We start from the raw sequence: 16,998 nt of genomic DNA on the forward strand, positions 1-16,998 counted from the left end.
CTGGTAGTTGTCGGGCCCCGGGACGCGTGGCTGGGTGGTAGGCTTCGGGTGCGCTTTCAGGGCGTTCTCCCTCTAGCCCGCGCTGCGCGGTTCCTCTGTGGAAACAGGAAAGGAGTGCAGGGGGAGCCTGTGCCGGTGCGGTGCCTGTGTGGTGCCTGTGCCTGCTCCACTGTTTTCTCGGTTTTTTTTTTTTTTTTTTTTTTCTCGGTGTGAAAGCTGGGTGCGGGCGGTGCGGCTGCCTTGCAGCAGCAGGCGGGACGCAAAACATTAATTTCAATAGAGAACGTTTCCTTCCTGTGCCTTATCTTGTTTCCTGCCTTCTTAAAGAGTGCCACCCTCTGTGAGGGTGAATGTGAGCGTAGGCACAGCTTCAGCAGTGGCGAATCCTTTAAAGGTAATTGTATACGGCTCTTTTCTTTTTCACATTGTTGGTGTTCATGTTAGTGCCAGGCTCTGCTTGGCTGCATGCAGGGTTCTCCTTTATTTAAGTTAAGCCCAAGCAGGAAGCTGGCAGGTAGCAGTCTGAACTTAGTGATGAGGATGGTGCTGGAGTGTTTAGAAATAAAAGAATCTGCGGGCCTCTTGTTATTCAAATGGCAATGTTAGTGGGTGAATGCTGCTTATGAGAAATCAGGAAAAGCTGAGGGGGGGGAAAAAATGTTTCTGATAATGTGGTTTATACTGTAAAGCTCTCCTGTAAACTGTCTGTACTGCTGCTCGAATTCTCGGTGCGGTGTTATGCCTCTACTTGCCTGGAATGCACCACTCCCTGCCAGCCATCCCTGCAGCCAGCCCTTGTCTCTGAACCCTGGAATTCAAGTGAAGAGGCTTACATTGCTGCTGTTTAATGACTGTACAGAAAAAGCCTGTGCCTGAAGATAGGAAATGCAAGGTTTAGAGGCTGAAGGTGTCAGAGATCAGCAGAGAATGTGCATGCAAAGTATCTGAAATTAGTAAGGAATGTGAGCGTGTGAAGGACCGGGGATAAACGGACTGTGGAGGGTGAGAAGTGATAGGTGTGACTACCTGCAGGGTTCTGAGCGCCACAGCAAAAAAACCTTCAGAGGAGATGGGTTTCTGAATTTGGATTCTTGAAATAAGCGGAGAGGATGGAACCAAAGAAAGATGTTTTTTGTATTTTCATCATAGAATAAATAATTCTGCATGAGGTTGTTCTGCCTGATAATGCAGATTAGTTCCAAGCTTCATCTTTGCTCATCACCTGAGCCTACTCTAATTAAGCACTCGTTAACACCTGAACATCAGGTATGTTCAGGTTCATCCCAAAGCAAAATAATTTGGCGTGATGAATTCCTAATAGTTCTATTTATCTAACACATTTATAAAGGCAATTTATTTAATGCTTCTTCCCATTCTAGGTAAAGATTACAATTTGTTGTTAAAGCTTGCATTTTTTGTAGGGGAGGACTGTTCCCTCTCTAAGCATGGAGCTTCAGACAGGGAGGAAATGCCTCTCAGTCTCCTTTGTTAAAGGAAACAAATTACACCTTTTTTTTTCTCTTGGTTTTTTTTTTTGTCTTCTTTATAAAAGTAATACTTTTTCATTCAGTTTCCCCACTTTGCTATTCCCCAGTCCCTTAGAGTTCCAGTAGAAAAAAAAAAATAAAATTAGTTGTGCACTTACACAGTGAGTTTTAGCTTTCTTCCAGAGATCTTTCCTAGAACAGCTGTGTGTGAGATGCTTAACGCTGCTTACAGGTTTCACCTGGCTACATATGTCCATTCTCTGGTTTAAAACTGCAGTTGTAGGGCCACATTGATTTAGTTGGTAGAGCATATCCACATCTTTGGAACTTTTTGTCTTTGAGTCCTCTTCTGTCCCTCTTTTCATTTTAGGTGTAGTAGAACTCACTTATCCATGACTATAAGCTTTCTGTCTTTTAGAGCTTCGTATTGTCCAGGAGTGACAGTATCAGTGATACTAAGAGTGACCTTTAGAAAAATAAGATTTTTTTTAATGAGCTGATTCCTTATGTGATGAGAAGATGGTAGGTGTGAAAATCAGATGGTTTTTAACTGCAGTACTGTGTAAAACAGAGTCACAGAGCTCAAGCTCAGGCATTAATAGCATGAGTTATGTATAGACTGTCTTAGTGGCTTAAAAGCTTATCTTTCTGATAAATTCTCCATCCTTATGGTTCATGACAGGCTTTATGCATGTATCTTGCAAAACAAAAGGGTGGCTGAGCAAGCTACTAGCTTAATTTCAAGTGTGACACAACCAAAACAAGTGGATGCGTGAAGGAGATGGAGTGTAAAGTGATGTGTTACGGAAGTCCCCAAAACGAGTGCTGGAAGTCTGTACGCTCGAGTACACAGAATGGTGATTTCTGCATTGGTCTTCGCTGCTGTTGCTCAGCTCTGGACAAAAGAGTGAAGCACAACAGCTGGGAGCTGCTGATTCTTGGTCGCAGGGCCACGCTGGGAACAGCCACTGCCTAACGGGGAATGCTGCTGCTGCGGCTGGTGGCAGGCAAGAATCGGTTACTTGGTGTCCGAAGCATTATGGCACATCAGTGAGAACCGACAGCGGGCATCAGTAGAGCTGTTATGCACAGCCTCAATTAATAAGGGTTGTACCCACGTTGATAATAATAACAGGTGGTACTGCAGCATGTTTTTTAAATCACTTTACATGCTGATCCTTAGGGCTACGTAGTAAAGAAGGCGAGTAACGAGCTAGGAAAGGGGAGAACCTCGCTACTGAACGTGAAGACACGAGGGTTTCTAGGTGCCACCGTGAGCTTCCACCGGCCGCGGACCTCTAAGCAGCCAGGCCGCGGGCGGCAGCGAGCGCTCCTCGAGGGGCGGGACTGGCCGCCGCCTCAGCCTATCGGCGCCGCAGGAGGCCGCCGAGCGCGGCGTTTTGATTGGCCGAGCGGCACGCCGGGGGGCGGGGCCTCGAGGGCGGGCTCGGCCACAGGGAGCCAACGGGGAGGGGGCGGAGGGGCGGTGCCGCGTGAGTGCTGCGCTCGCGCCCCAGTGAGCGGCGGTTCCTGGTGGGGCGCCGCGCGCCAATGGGCGGCGGGGGGGCGGGAGGCCGAGCCGGGCCGTCGAGTTACCGGAGGGGAGCGGCGGCGGCGGGATAAAGCAGGCGGTGTGCCCGGCGGCACCCGCTTCCCGACGGCGGCGCTTTGAGGGGGAGCGCGGCGCTCTTGAAGCGGCGATACTCGGGCTCGCGGCGGCGGGAGCGGTGAGGTGGCGGCGGGACCGCGGGGAGGGACCGCTCCGACGGAAACGGGGCGCGAGGGCGGGCTCTGCGCACGGGCCGGGCCGCTTTGTGTACGGCGGGGAGGGGGCGCGGGGCGGAGGCGGGCGGCTGTCGGCGGAGCCGCCCCGGTCTAACGGCGCTCCGCCGCCTCACTCCGTCCCTCCCTTCCGAGCGCGCCGCGCTTCCCCCGCTCGTCCTCTGCTGCCGGTGGGTGCCCGGGTGGCGTGGCGGCGGCCCCGAGGCCGGTAGGCGCTCGGCAGGGTCCCGCGGGCCGAGGCTCCGTGCTTCGGAGTGACCGTGTGGCGGCGCCGGGGGCAGCGGCCCCGAGCCGGGCTTTGTTCCCGGCCCCGCCCCGGCAGGGAGCAGCGGTGCCGGGCCGGGGGCAGCGCGGGCGGAGCTCGCCCTAGATCCCGGCAGCGCGGTGCCGCGTCGGGCCCGAGCCCAGCTCGGACCTCGAGTTCATTTTTGCCCTGGCATTGTGCCGCCCGTGCGGCTGTAGGTGCGACGGGGGCTCGGCCGCAGTCCCCCCCCCCCCCCGCCCAGCTTTCCCCTCTGTACTTCCTCTGCTTTGGTTCTGTGGTAGTTCTGGTTGGCTGTAACAATGTTCGGCGAGCAGCTCAGTTTGTATTTTAGCCAGAAATCCGTGGTTCAGTAGTGATTGCCAGGTTAGTTCCAGCTCAAAAAGAATCAGAAGGGAAACGGTAAGGAAAAAAACAAAAACAAGTTCTGGAGGTCGCTGAGGCTGAGAAGGAGTTGTCAGAGCCGTTTGTTGGCCCATCTGTGAGCGGCAGTCCAGAGGTGAGGGAGAAGGAAACCTGGGATTCTGTCTCCTCAGAACCAGAGACCTGAGCGCACATCTGAGTGCGTATGGGAGCACGCACAAAAGAAGTGGGCTCTTCTGTACTCCTCATGCAGTGGCCGTCCCCTGAGCTCAGGCTTTGTGTATTGCAGAGGATGTATGAGGTGGTGAGGCACTGAAATGAGGCTAGAAATAGTTAAGTGTCAGTGGGTAGGTTGCTGACCTGGCCACAAAGGGCCACGCACATTTGCAGGAACAATGTAATGTGGAACATGTAGAGTGCTGTGCTTCGTGAGGTCGTTCACTGAGTGAAGTTACATGTAGCTATTTAAGAAGTTCCTGCAGTGTGCCTTTCTATATGTTCCCCTCTATTGCTGTGGCACTGAGGATGAACCCCAGTGCTTCAGAAGCGCAGTGGAAGCTTGAGCAAGCAGTGGGAAACCACACACTGCGTCTCGTCTTGTGATATATCACAGGAAGGAAGCAAACCCCAGGTAAAAATGGCATTGCAAGCTTTGTAGATCGAGTGCTTACAGGTGAGAACAACGCTCTGTGTCAAAAGCTTATTTTAATTGTAGGGGCTCCTGGAGGCCACTATCTGGTGGTATGTGATGACAGCATTCAGCAGGACCTCCCTGCTGCCTTACAGAAGCTGCAGAATGGATTTGGTTTGAGTCTGTTCTGGCTCCTCTCAGGAAGCAGAGTGGTGGTACATTGCCTTGGGTTGCTGTTGCAGAAAAGTGCTACTGAGTTTTGTTTCAAAAGAAAAGTTGTTTGGTTCTTCTTCAGGACAAATTTAAGGTTGAGATACTGAACTAATTTTCCTTGTCTGTTTGACTGTCTGAGCTAGGGGAGCACAGTCACAGCTGATGCTTGTGTCATAGCATCCTTCAGGAAGGAGATGGAGGGCTGCAGGACTACAGGGCAACAATGAAAATGCATCCGTTGTTCATGTTGCTGTATTAACGCCTTTCCAGTGTCATCCTGCTAGGCCTGAACAGCTCAAGAGTGGTTCTTAAATGTTTTTTTTTTTCCACTGTAAATGTTTGTCTTTTCTAATTTTTGGTGTTAAAATTAATTGGTGTACAGAAAGTTTTTGCTAAAACAATTGAGAACACCCTGTCTGTATTTACTTTTTCTAAGAACTTAAGAAGATTATAATTAAACCCAGCTCCCACTGGCTACATATGAAAGAAACCAACTTGGAAAACAAGGTGTTCCACATCAGGAATTGCCTATTTTGTATCTACTTTTGTACTTCGGTGAGTTTTATCTTGGTCGCTTTGGCTGGTGGCAGCTGGTTCATTATGGCACAAAGGACTAAATGTCATTTTTTCAGTCAGAGCTCTGTACGAGGCATGCAGGCAAACTGTACACTTCAGTGGACCCATGTAATCCAGATCATGAGTATAGAATGTGCTCCCTCTGGTGTAGAGAGCCACGAGCTTGTGGCAGTTTTTGTATGTATTTGAGCTGTAGCTCAAGGGCAACCGTAGGTGTCGTGTTCCAACAGCCATGTGAGATGAAGGTACCTCTGTGTTACGGGGATGAGTTGCACAAGTTACTGTGAGAGCAATGAGGATAGCGGTTTGGGGTTGTGACCGTGTGACGAACGTTGGGCCTGCGCTGTCCTGCAAGTGGGAAGTGCGGGGCAGCTCGCCCACAGTGGTAGAGCAGCTGCCTCCTGCAGTCTGGCTGTGGCTTACCACTGCGCAGCGTTTCTGCACGCTCACACCCAAACAACATTGAACCTTTGTGACTTCTGGATCTGTAAAAAACCTCTCAGGAGTGATCATGGCCTGGAGCAGAGCATGGCAACGTGAGAGGGTTTTGCAGTTCAGCGTTATTCTTGTCCGACCTCGCTCCAAATCCCAGTTGGCTCAAGTAATAGGTGCTAGCCAGACTGATTCAACTAGGGTTGCTTTGCCTTTTTTTTAATCAATTAAAATAGAAGTTCTTTTTCCTAGTATTTAGCTTGCTTACCCTAAGTGCTTGGTTAATTTTCTACGTGTCTGTGTAAAACTGCATAGCTCTGTCTCTTCCAAGCTGTGTTGAGCTTCTGTCTCCTCCCCCAAATCTAGTACAATCCCTAATTCCCTGTGACATGAGCACCTCCCAGGAAGAATGGCAAGATGTGCCATGAGAGGAGGAGGGGAGTCAGTACTGTCACTGGAAAACATAAGGAAGGAATAAGCTCTTGAGCTAATTGAACAAGAGTATCTGCTCTTGACGTGGCTTCATTTTTGAGGGATTTTTCTGTTTATTCCATTTTTTTGTGCACGAAATGAAATCATTAGCAAAAACTAGGAAGAGGAACACATTTAAAAAAAAATACTTCAAAAGTTAAGATTGAGTTTCTCTTAAACGTCTAAATATTTGATAGACTGGCCTAGTGCCCGATGCTGCTTTTGTAATGTTTGGTTTCTGGTTTACATGCAGAGTATGCCACTGTCAGTGTGAGCAGTGTAAATTGTTGTGATTTTTTTTTGAGAGCAGGTGCTAATGAACAAAGTCAGTCTGTGAAATGCACAGAGCCCCCCAGGTGGTGCCTATCCTGCACTCTGCACTTGGTAGGAGTGTAAATGAACTGGGGTTTCTGGGAGCTGGGACTGGCTCTGCCTGAAGCAGCAGCTGGATTTTTGGGGGAGCTTGTGGCAGAAGGCTTGGGTTGCTTGCTCTGCGTGCTTTGGCAGTGCTGCTGGTCACTTTTGAGTTAGTTTGGTCATCTGTTTCCTTCTTTCTCCCTGTTCTTCAGAGAATGGGACAAGTCTCTTGGCTCAGACCTTTCTCTTCTTTATTTATTTATCTATCTGAAGTTGGCGCGAGAGGATAAAAACAAAACAAGCTTTGTGTGCCTTGTCATCTTGCTATTGGAAGGCAGCTTCAGAATAAAATTCCTCTGCTACTTTGGAGTATTTTTAATTTTCAAGTTGTATGTTAGTAGCAGTTGATCTGTTGCTATTGCCAACTTTTTTGTTCAGCTTAAACAATAGTGTTTCCTTTTTTAATGTTTAGTTCACGTGGAAGTATGCTGTTTTTTTTTCTGCTATGTCAAAATTGTACTATTATTGTCGGACTATCTTGTCTGGATGAGATGCTTTCTGTTCACCTGATGACCCTACAATCCCATCGTTTCCTTACTTTGTATAGAATTAGTCTTTTTAGCATGTATGTATTGACCTGACTTGTATAAAGTATTCCAGAGAAGGTTTCAGTGGGACTTGATCTAGGTCTTTTAATGCTTTCACAGAACTATCTTGCCAGTAGATCTTCAGTTCTCTCAAGGTTTCTCAGATTTGTCTTCATAAACTACAATTTACAGTGAAAAATAGCACTACCCAAATTAAATTTCATTGAGTTAAATGGGAAGGGAGGCTGTAGGGTGACAACAGCAGTATTTATTGATGCTGGGTTTAAGTGTCCTTGGGCTTACCAAAGTTCAGGCCATGGTGGGAGTGGCGTTGGTTATGCTCATAGGGAAAGCATTCAGGGAGCTCAAAGGTGCCACTAACAACGTGCAAATAAGTGGGGGAGAGAAACTGAGAGAAAACATCAAGAGCCATTTTTTAGAGGCAAGAATGTGCTACATGGCCATAGTGAGAATATGGGCAAGCCCCGCTCGGCGATATTCGATCACACTTGGATAGCCTTTCATAGAAGACTGAGTGCTATTGTTTTTTCTTCACAGTTTGTTATTGTAGTAGTCTCAAAATACAACAGTTGTGTGGTTTCTACCAGTCCTATGCAGCTGAGTTTGTTTGTTTGGAGTAACTGAATATAATGTTGGAAATGTTTATAAAATAAGGACTGGGAGAGAGTGGTGGAAACTACACATACAGATACTTGTATCTGCCCTGAAAGGCAGGGCTCTGGTAGTGGGGGGTGGGGGACTTTTAGAAGAGAATAGATATTCATTTAAGAAATAATAGCAAATGGCAAGGGAGTATTTATGCTCTGAGCTTTGAGAATGTTATGATAAAACCAGGTCTCTGGAATTCACGTTTTCAGTTAAAATTATAGAGAGTGACTTGATTGCTCAGGTGGTGCTGGTGCTCAGTTCCTCAGCATGAGGATGCATCTACTGCAGACACCATGCCCTGGAGGGGACTTGTGGTTAACAGCAGAGCTGGACTGAGAGACTGCCTTTCTTTGTCTGGGAAAGCTTCAGCCTCTCTTGCATGAAAATAGTCCATATCAACAACACTTGTGCTCCTGTGCTAAGCGGCAGGTAGAACTGTTAGGAATCTGTCTGGGGCAGTTAAACATTTTTGAGATTGATAGAATTTGCAGGATAGACAGCAAATCGAGCTCTTCCAATCTGCTGGTAATGCTGATCACATTAAAAAAGATGACTTTGGACAAAAATAATATGATTTCTTCCTCTGCAGACGCAGTCTAGAAACAGATGTCATCCAAAAACTGAAAAAATGTGCTGCATTGTGCAGACTGACTGCTATGGCTTACTCATTCCCCCAGGCAGGGAGCTGAGCAGTAGCTGATCCCATGGTGGCCAGTGCTGCTTCAGTGGCTCAGGGAGCTCCTGGGTACCCCAGTCCTTAGAGAGGAAGGAGGTGGGAGCGAGCACTGCTGTTCTTGGGAGAAGTGGCAGTAAGGGTAGTGCTCCTGACACCTTCACTCTGCTAGTGCAAACCTATTCCTTTGCTTTGTACACACACAGATCCTGCTGTCCTCTCTGTTGCTTCTCTTGGTGTGTCCTTGTACCTCGTGCTGGTGATCCTTCACTCAATTCTGTATCCTCACCTCTGCCTCCCCAGTAAGCAGATTTCTCATTTCAGTCGGTTGGTTGATGTTTCTTATGGAACTGGAGATAAGCAGTGTTTCTTCAGATGGAGTTGATAGATGTTAGAGGTGTGTGTATATGTTTATTTCCATCTACCTCCCTGCCAAATTAACAGGTACATAACTATAGAATAGCTGTTGTAGATGAGAAGTGTTGGAAAGCAAGTATGGGAATAGGTAGAGAGAAGCACAAAATGAACAGAACAGGCTTTTAGGGAAGAAACTTCTTTACCTACCATTGTACACACTTACTAACGCTTTAATATAATGCTTTTGGACCTGTGCTCCTCTGGAGGGATGAGACCCAATTGTAAAACATTTGAGAACATTACGTTTCTGTATGTCACAGTCAACGTTTGGTATTATGTCTGTCACTCAAAATCCATAACCAAGCCATCAGATTATCCTTGTCTTTGTGTTGATGGTGGAGGTAAATGGTGTACAGCTGATCTGAACCAATCTGAAGCCCGAACTTTTATTGCCTGGGAGGGTATTTACAGAAGGTACTACATAGCAAGTTCCGTATTATACTGTACTGCAAGTTGTTCTTTTGATTTGCATTTTTAAACAGAGTAAATATTGTTTTCAAGTCTTTCACAGCCCCTGTAATTTTGTATTACTTTCTATTGCATGCTCCCTCAAAACGAAAATGACTATAGTTGAAAGATGCAGGATCTTGAGCTGCCTCTAGTTAGAGGTGCAGGCATTTTTTGTTTAGGAGTTGAAATGTGTTAGTGCCAGAAGTCCCTTAAAGCTATCTACCATTCAGCAGGTGACTGAAAACCAACATGCATTTGCTATGAGAAGAGTAGGATGCTTTGGAGAAGGTATAGTGGGGCTTTTATAATGCTTTGAAACTAGGAACAAAGAATATTTCAGCTACCTTTCTGTTTCTTATTCTTGGCGTGACAGAGAATGCAGAATGACCTCATTTGGGTTTCTGCTGAAATGAAGTAGCAAGTTTACATTTCAGCCTGTGTGAGTACAGAATTCAGAGTAAATTCTTCTTAAGAAAAAAAGAGTGGATAGGAACAGTCTATGTGGAAGTACAGCGAAGTCCTTGTTCCACTCATTCTACTTAAAAAGCAATAAGCACTGATGCCTTTTTTTGAATAGGATATATGTCAGGTTCCCAGAGTGCAGAGAATACTGAAATCATCAGGGTGTATCAATTTAAGGATATTTTTCTGCAACTGCTTACTATAGGAAATCGGACTGCTTTACTCCAACGTGGGCTGGTCGGCCTATTCGCAGAATGACCACTATTTGATATCTAGGACCCCACTTTAGCTTCTGTTCGAGTTGCTTTAAGTAGGAGTAGGGAATGGCTCCTACTTTAAGTAGGACTTTTTCACTTTTTCACTATACTTTTTCACGTATACTTTGGTTCCAAATATGCGTACTGTTTGTGTTGATAACTGAAGAAAAGTTCTATTGCTGTGTATTCTTTCTCCTTGTAGGAGCACAGTAATGTAACTGGTAGGTGATTTAACAATTTTTGTCAGTTTTTAAATATAGAATGTATTTTTAGCATTAACAGTCTGCTAAGGGAGGAAAAGTAGCACATAAGCTGATGATTTTTTCATTCAGCGATTCCAAGAGCTTCAACTGTAGTAAGTTCTGATTTCTAAAAGCTTATTGAATTGAAAAGGATTGTTTTTTGTTTGAATTAATTTCAAAAGTAGGATGTTGCCAAAAGCAACTTGAAGGTGTGATATAAGGTCCTGCTTTTTAGATTTATTTCATATTTGTAGGCTGATTTTTATGTAGTCTGTGCTTGCGGTTAATTTTGGTGGGGAGTAAGGGGAAAAAAAAAAAAAGATTTTCAGTGCTATTTGTGTGCCATTTTATGCATTTTTTCCCCCACTGTTGCTGTTGTGATGATGGAGCAGGGGTCAGAGTTTTAGGTAGGCTCCTGGGCTTACACTGCATACTGCATGGGAGTTCTTGCTTTTCCTATTGCCAAAACTTTGTTACTGCAGGTAGGGCGATTGATGGCACTTGGATCAATGCCTGTGAGACATTCATTAGGATCAACTGCAGTGAATGGATCTAGACCTGCTCTTTTGCTTTACTGTTGCAGGTGGCGATGCACCTGAGGGAGATGGCTGCTGCCATGGGGCAGGGTCTGCCATTTTTCTTTCCCAGTGTGTGGGAAACAGAGGAACAACTGATGATAAATCTCTAGGTGACATAAGAGTAGGCAAGCCGGAGTCATGCTTGTTACTTCTCTTTAAAATACTGGTGTGTAAAGGGCTTACATTCTGTGCTGGGACAGACAGCGTTTTAGTTACTGGCATGGTGGAAGCAAGGTCAGTTTGAGCTGGAATTGTTGTGTATGAGTGTGTGACCTTGGACACACATTAGTATGTAAGGTAACTAACTTCTTAGTCTGTACACCTATGTGGATTATTGACAGATTGGACACTTATACCGTAGTTTTTTAAAAAGCAGCAGACAAACGCCTTCTCTCCAGACAGTCTTACCTTATAAATGGCGTAATGGAAAATGACTAATGCCACTTGCTTTGGAGTCTAGTTTTGCCCTAGTACGTGCAACTTTTATTAAGATGCTAAGCTGAGAGACTTGAAAGCTCTTCTGCTTAAATATGCTCTGGCTAAAAACCCAGGTTTAATTTTAGGAGATTTCTAGTACTTTGAAATGAATTTCCAGAAGATAAAAAGTTATCAAAATTGGAAGAGCAAACAGGTTTTCTGACGCTGCCCCAACGGAGGTGATTCATGATTCGCGTACTTCTTAGTCCTTTTTCCTGCTAACTAAAGAAAGGAGAATGCAAAAATACATTTTTGAGTTATTATGGTCAAGTTATTACACATTAGGCACAAAGACTTCCTCTGAAGTTTATCTCACAAATCCTTCTCAGCTACAAACTGTGATTATATTGGAGTCTTTTCAATTGAAGTTTGTCAGTTGATAAATGGAGAGCTATTTATAATTCTAATGAAGACTAATAGTTGAACCAGTGTAATAAATGTAGTTTTCAGGTGCAGATGGTTGGCCATATTCCAAAGTTTCTATATGGTGGAGATTCGTCTTTTTCCTCTTCTACCATGATCTTCTCAATCCAGGACCTTCTACCTAATGAGTATTACTCCTCATTTCCATGTCCCCTATGTAGAAGCTGAAGCTGCCTCAATTTCCTTTCTTTCAACCATGCTTCTTCCACTTGCAGTATCTGTACTCCTGTTTATGACATCCATGTGCCCGCGTGGTTAATTGACCAGCAGTCACCCAGCCGTGCTGGCTATGTGAATCATGGGCTGGAAGATGAGCTGTGTTTCTGTAAGGAGCTTGTTAGTGTCAGAAAAGCCTGTGGCCTGAACTTAAACACGTGTGATCAGCAACTGTAAGCTGAGATACCCCTGTATTATTGACAGCGCATAGTAACACTCAATTTATCATGTGACCATTTTTTTGTCTGTCATTGAATATTGTTATATATTTGCTAAATTATTAACATACCTCAAGCCCTTAAAATGAGCAAAAGAGCCAGGTTGTTACTAAAAATCTTCTGTAAATACAAATCAAGCCACCCTTCAGTAAAGAAAAGAGGCAGATGAGGATATTAGCGATTTAGGAAACATCATTCCCCCTTTGTGTCCTTTTATAGCCCAGTTTCATGGGGCTGATGAGCTTAGAAATGGTTTCTGAGAATTCAGGTACTGTTAGTTTTGGGGATGCCCTCAATTTTTTTATGCTTCTGGGACAGTCACGTATTTGTTAGAGAAACAAACAATCCACACAAGCTGCAGTGTAGATGTACGTGATGAAGTTGGTGGGATGGAGGAACTGGGCAGCCCCTAAAAGTCATTCAACGTGATGGTAGCATCTCTCAGGGCTGTCGTGGGAAAGTTGCTTATTTGAGTGTAACAGGCAAGGCTTATCTCTTGATATGCTGATACATCGTGTGATAAATCTGGGCTGTGTGATGAATCTGATGTTTCTCTGTGGCATGGGCTGTTAGTGCATCCCCTGTGACTTCAGAGACTTGTGCTGCTTGCTCCTCTGGCACTGTCCCCAGGGACAGTGTGTTGTGTTAGTGCTTGTGATGCCAAGGGCAGCTGAATGTACAAGGCAGCCACATGCTGAAGCAGCCGCAGACCGTTGTGTTTACCCAGAAACTGGTTTTCTAGCAACTTTTCAGCATTGCTTAAACGATGCCTTTAAAAACTAATATAATTAATCTTTGACTTTATTCTAACTTTAAAAAAAGAAGTACTGTTTATGGAAGCCTACATAGAGTCTGTAACATGGAAAACACTACTTCTAGCAGTTGGTTAAAACTTAGCATTTCTTGAGTGTTATGTCATTACATCTTTTGGCCCAGTAACTATAAAAAGGCCCCAATTTAGTGTGTTATATATAGGTTCTTAAATGAGCTTCTTAAATGCAGGTGTTGGCACATTGATTTTGTGCAGCATTATTTTAAATCTCCAACCACCTTCTGTGAAGTCATTGAAAGTAGTCTTCTCTGTTACCTCCCAAGGCTTAACAGTAGCAAAAAGCCAAAACGTGTGCTGTGTAGGAGAATCTAATTGCAGCTTGAAAGGTGATGTTGGAGGTTGGTTGGTTTTTTGTGTTTTCCAGTTCAGCATGTTAAAGAAGAGTTGTGAATTTTAAATATGAAAACTTAATTATTCTTAGATATATTTTTTAAAAATAAATTTCACAATAGCTAATCTCCTACAATTCGAGCTTTATGTAGTTTTGTGTTGCTCTGGATTTTTTTTAGCTTTTTATAAATAAGTTTTTAGTAGGTGAATCTCAAACGCTGAAACCTTCCCGTGTACGGTACCTTTCCTTCCAAATCTGATAAAGTGTAGTTAAAACGTAACCTGACGTTGGGAGCTGTAGTTAATGGAATGAAGCCCAGTGAACTTCCCTCCAGCCATATGCTGTAGTTACTGTAAGCTTCGCTCGCTTCCTTGGAGACTTTCAACCTTATTGCTACCTTTACTGCTGCTTGTTTCCTTTGTTAGACTTAATCGGATTAAGTTGCTTCTGTAGGAGACCTTAGGTTGTAGGTAGATACAGTTATACTTGCATTCGAAGTTTCAGGCAGCAGCTGCAATGTGATGTTCATTGTTATTCAGTATGTGCAACTGAAAAACTTGAGACAACTTACGTGAGTTTTCATGTGCCTGCCACTCTGAACCTTTTCTGGATATTTTGCCAACTGAACTGAAATTGCGGTATCTGGTCCTAATGTTCTGTCAGTTTAGTTCTCAGTTTAATTTCATTTCCTCCAGTAAACTGCTGGGCTGTTGGACAGTCTGCTGGGGGGAGCTTGAGGGGGTGGAAGACAGAGTAGTGAAGAATGAGTCTGATTGCAAATCACAGATTGGTGTTGTGTGTTTGCTCCACACAGTGAGAAAGAATGGATTATGTATCTGTAAGTTTTGAGAAAGTGAGCTACAATGTCAGCGTAAGCCATGGTGAATCTCTGCTCTGATACACTTTCAGTTTTATCATGAGTAATGTCATGTCTCAGTTGTCTTCAGGAACTTTGTGCATTTGGTGTAAATGAGGAGGAGTTAAAGGAGAGCCAACTGCTCATTTCCAAACTGGAGGGGGGATGTAAGCCTTTGCATGAGTTGATTGATACTATTTTTTTCTAAAAGAGGGAGAAAAAAAATGAGCAGTGTAATTACTGGAGACAGATTGAAAGGCCCATATGGTTCTACTGCACAGAAAACGTTTTCTTGCCCTAATAGTCTAAAGAGGAAAAAGTAATGCTGATTTTATGCACTGTACTGTCAAACGTGCAAGCAGTTGACACTCTTATTAAAGAGCAACAGTTTAGCAGGTGAAACTCAGATTTTTATCTGTCTATAAAAACATTCCTTTATAACTGCTTACCTCCTTGTAAAACGTGACCAGTTTTTTCAAGCAATAGTATGTTCCCAGGTTAGAAGAAGTAAGCATCAATGAACTTGCGTCCAATTTGCACAAGTTTATCTAGTTTTCCTGCTTTTCTTTCAGTCTCACTTGCTAAGTTGTAAAAGCAAGTTTAACTTCAGTATGTGGCTTTTTACCTTTAGATCACATTTACTTGAGTCTCTCTTCAGAAATGGTAACAAAGAATTGGAATAAACGGTCTCTAAAAAACTGGCGATGTTTAAATAGTTAACGCATCCCTAAAAGAAACTAGTATGTTCTTGTTGTATCTGACTGCTGATAACGTCACGCTGGGTGTACAGATCTTTGAATGTACCTGCAATTCTTCAGGCTATAACTTGAAATATTTTTTTCATACAAACGAGATGATCAGGAGTTGTGGATTGCTGCTGCACGTTGAGACTTGAGTTGTTAAAAAGCGCTTGGTCTGCCCCCGGGGTGAAATGCTTTTGCTGTAGTTTAGTGGTAGAGGAGAACAAAAGCAAACTCTGAAGCTTAGGCAAGTTGTGACAAGTATGCAAGTTGCATGCAAGCCTCTGTTGTAGAGGAATCTCCAGAAGTTCTCAGGGCTTTTTTAGAGGCCTGTAGCTGAAGTACAGTTTGTTTCTTTTTTCTGACCACATCCCTGTGCTAAACTAGAAGGAAAGGAAAAACAGGAAAGAAACGAAAGGACCGATATGAAAGGAATGATTTGGAATGATTTTCTGTTACAAAGAGAGTGTATGTGTTATAGGTATATTATTAATAAAGCGTGTTCCTAGTTTAAATGTCACTAAAATGAGTGCATAAAGAATCGTTGTTCATTTCGGTTTCAATTCTCCCCCTCCCCCCCCCCCCCCCCCCAAAAAAAAAACCCTCATGAATTAAAAATCTTTAACCTCTGAGCAGAATAGCAATTTTAAAGACATCATCTAGATCTTTTTGTGTTGTTGTATTTTTTCCCAATGGAAAGGTTTAGAATACTAGAGCTTTTGGAAAATGTTGATAACTCTATTAATAATGTCTAATGTTTGACTTTTTTTTTTCTTTTTCAGTGTTTTATACTTCATTTGTCCGTACTGTGTTTGGAGATCACTTTCTGGTATTCGGCTACGTACCGGCTGACTTGTAGCTGTTTACACCTTTTGTCTACTACTCTCATCTCTAAGCACAAGCTGGACTTGGGAAAATGTCTTGATGGATACATCCTGAGTCTGATACGCTAGCAGCTCATGTCCATGGTTAGCAATGGCTTCTAAGTGGTAAGACCTTCTTCAGAATTCTGCCATAAAATATATTTCATATGTCCATGTTTTTTTTGTCTTCTTACCTTTGTCTTTGTAATCTCTATTTTACTGTAAATACACGTTCAACTTTGCACTATTACTTCAGATGTCAGTTAACTGAATGGAAATTAATTACTGTCTTAAATAAGAATATTTTAGCATGTTAAATAAGGATGTTTGCTCTATTACTGTATTGGATTATGGGCAGATGTGAGCCTCTGCCAAAGAGGATAAGAATATGGTGAGCTGCATTCAGCCTTTCATTCCTAACTTCCTCAGCCAGATGTATTTCCCATACTTGGACTAGGCTAATTGTACACTTACAAATTATTTGAAAACAAAAAATAGTATGTTTAGTAATTCTGTTAAGTAGTCTGTCATGTATTTGTCAGCTTGGTGGAGATCTGACTTTGTCCGGTCTCCTAGGATGTGTGGACAGGTGCCTGAGCTCTGTCCTCTTGTGGATAAAGCCAGGTAGTGCAGTTAACTAGGAAAGGCCATTGCAATCCCTTGTATGGATTTTCTTTTCCCTTACTGGCCTTCGTTTAAGTGTTTTATCTCAATTAGGTAGATCTGTATTGATGTCAAGCACAGGATAATTGTTGCAGATAAAGTACTTCTGAGCTGAAGTAGGTACAGATAGATTTAACTAATCTGACATCTAAATTGTCCTTAGAAAATAATGTGAGGTACTGCTTCCCTATAGTCTAGCAGTAAGTCAGGTAGATTACGCTTCCTTTGCCTCTTTGAGAACCGAGGGCATATTGGCATGATGAAAGGAAAATACTGAAATGCAGTTGTCGCTACAGTATTTGTTTAATGGACTTCTGCATTCAGTACCTTAAATATTCTTCAATGTTTTTAACATGGTTCTCGCTTTCCTTTAGTATATTGTCCTTTGTGTTCTTTACAGGAGAAGGAAACAATAAAGTAGACTTTCAGTGTATTTTAACTCTTGGCATGGGATCATCTCCGGTGTATTA

At 43.7% G+C, this 16,998-nt stretch overlaps 1 protein-coding gene across 1 annotated transcript in view; it reads left to right on the forward strand.

The window, feature by feature from the left end:
• Positions 3,018-16,998, forward strand: part of FRYL (FRY like transcription coactivator) — a 158,490-nt gene continuing 144,509 nt past the window's right edge. Inside the window, exons 1-2 of the mRNA XM_021394876.1 lie at positions 3,018-3,214; positions 15,785-15,991. The gene's annotated coding sequence lies outside the window, so the exon portion shown is untranslated. The remainder of the gene's footprint in view (positions 3,215-15,784; positions 15,992-16,998) is intronic.

This window comes from Numida meleagris, chromosome 4, assembly GCF_002078875.1.
Source record: "Numida meleagris isolate 19003 breed g44 Domestic line chromosome 4, NumMel1.0, whole genome shotgun sequence".
Taxonomy (NCBI): Eukaryota; Metazoa; Chordata; class Aves; order Galliformes; family Numididae; genus Numida; species Numida meleagris.